The sequence below is a fragment of the Mya arenaria genome, chromosome 5, assembly GCF_026914265.1.
Source record: "Mya arenaria isolate MELC-2E11 chromosome 5, ASM2691426v1".
In the NCBI taxonomy this organism is placed as follows: Eukaryota; Metazoa; Mollusca; class Bivalvia; order Myida; family Myidae; genus Mya; species Mya arenaria.
The window spans coordinates 10,365,602-10,368,101 of NC_069126.1; the positions used below are offsets into that span (position 1 = coordinate 10,365,602).

The 2,500-nt window shown below is 33.1% G+C and overlaps 1 long non-coding RNA gene across 1 annotated transcript in view; it reads right to left on the reverse strand.

Moving 5' to 3' along the window:
• Window positions 1-2,500, reverse strand: part of LOC128233962 (uncharacterized) — an 8,250-nt gene that overhangs the window by 4,534 nt on the left and 1,216 nt on the right. The gene's annotated exons all lie outside the window — the stretch shown is intronic.

Genomic DNA, 2,500 nt, shown 5'->3' on the forward strand with positions numbered 1-2,500 from the left:
ACCAACAAACCCGTCTTCGCCTGACCTGCCCTATGCAACAACAACCAACAATCTGATATTCGGCATCGAGCATCTTGTTTCTCAAGAAAACAAACATCTCTTTACACGTGCCAACTTCATTGCTGCAACTTAACGTTTTGTCTTGTAGTGTTGTAAGTAAGTATCCTTGTTGAAAGGCTGGTGTACAATATGTGCGACACCACTTCCTCTTTTTCCGACGTCTATAATGTTCAGTTCATTATATTTAAACTACTTACGAAATACGTATAGCCTTAACTAAAACATTTTTTTTAATTAAACACGTTTTAGCTTCGAAGTCTAGTGTTTTCTCAACAAAATTTAGTCAAAAACCTGATGAGCTATAACATCGAACCTTTTTGCTTACTAAAACAAGCCAATTCTAACATGGAAAGCAATTTATATAAAGATTTAAAATGTTTGTCTTTCGATCCATTCAGAAACATTTTATATTGTATCACTTATATGTGGATTGTGCATATTTATTTTTTTATAATTCATTGTATTTAATTAAAATATATGTTCGAAATTAAGTGGTGGTTGGTCACATGTTGCCCATTAACTGATCAATACTTAATACAGTTAAAAGGGAGATGGGTTTTTTTTTAAATTTTCGGAAAAAAAATGAATAAATTTCTTTACAAAGACGCATGTTCAGGTGAGTTTTCTGTTTGTTATTGGAATATTGGAGGGTAATGTGCATATAAAATGCATATTTGTGGTTCAACCTTTCGTAAGAGTTTCGTACTCAACACTTTTCGATCAAATTGAACTGTATGTACATTGAGATATTCAGGCATTCCAAGATTTTCTGACATTGTTAAACTGCAGAAATACATATTTATGTTATGCTACATCGTTGATAAGAGTGAAGCCTTGTCACGATGTTATTATAATCATCCGTCTGTGATTAAATTCCCAGATTTATTAACTTCAAAAAATAAACAAGAACTTATTTAAGAATCTTTATATAGCAAAAAACCTTGTCTCTAAGACGAACACGTTTCAATACTGGAAAGTTTCGTTCAATCTCATCTAATTTGATCATGTCCGTCTAATTAGTATCTGTATTTTTTCATAGTGTTGTTTTACTTTGCTATCACCATTGTGTTTATATATATATTGTATGATTACGATGACGTCTCAAACACGAGTTTTGTAATAACTTTATATAGAAGACGTACGAATGCAGATGTGTGCCAATTAATATAGCCCTTCAGTATCTTTAAATAGAACAAGTTCCAGCGCAAATGTGTGCCAATTAATAACGCCCTTCAGTACCTTTATGTAGAACAAGTACTAGCGCAAAAGTGTGCCAATTAATATAGCCCTTCAGTACCTTCATATAGAACAAGTTCGAGCGCAAAGGTGTGCCAATTAATATAGCCCTTCAGTACCTTTATATAGAACAAGTACTAGCGCAAAGGTGTGCCAATTAATATAGCCCTTCAGTACCTTTATATAGAACAAGTACTAGCGCAAAGGTGTGCCAATTAATATAGCCCTTCAGTACCTTTATATAAAACAAGTTCGAGCGCAAAGGTGTGCCAATTAATAACGCCCTTCAGTACCTTTATATAGAACAAGTTTGAGCGCAAAGGTGTGCCAATTAATATAGCCTTCAGTACCTTTATATAGAACAAGTTCGAGCGCAAAGGTGTGCCAATTAATAACGCCCTTCAGTACCTTTATATAGAACAAGTTCGAGCGCAAAGGTGTGCCAATTAATAAAGCCCTTTAGCGAGAGGGTGATTAATCAGGCTTTGGATACTTTCAAGCCAGTTGTAGTTATGAAGTATCGGCTTTTCCTCCAACGAGCGCGTGGTATTTGAACACTTGCATGCGCACGCTGAACTCAGAGATCATTGTAGTAAAGACGTGAATACAGCCTAGGAATAGAAGTTAGGTGAGTGTAAAATGTGTGGGCATCCATACAGCAAGCTGCTTTTTCTTTTTATTTTAAATTAAAATGGCTTTATTTTTTTACTGTTTTCTTTTTTTCTTTCGTTCTGTTCTCAAACTGTTATTGAAACTCATAATAGTTCCTTATCATTTTAAAAAAAATGCAAAGTGCAAAACAGACATAGTAAAACTTTTATTTTTGCTGATAAATTGGAAGTGAAGAATTCTGTATATCATTAACGATGTTTTTTTGTCCATATTTCTTTAAAAGCTCAAGTACATAACGGTTACAATAAAAAAATCGTCGCTAAACAATGACCACTAACAAATGTTCCGGGAAAACGGAATATAGCGTTGTTTATCTTCTGTGAGAGTTCTTCAACATTTAATTAAAACAATTTCATTTAAAACATAATATATTCAAGCAATGGCCTATACAGTACAGAAGCTCTCTTACTTACAATCGAGTTGTTGTTTTTTACATATTTTTCTACATATAAGCTTTTATGAACGTGGTTAAAATGAATATACCTATTAGTTATATAAAAACTTTATTGAAAGTGAAAAAGTTGATACGAAA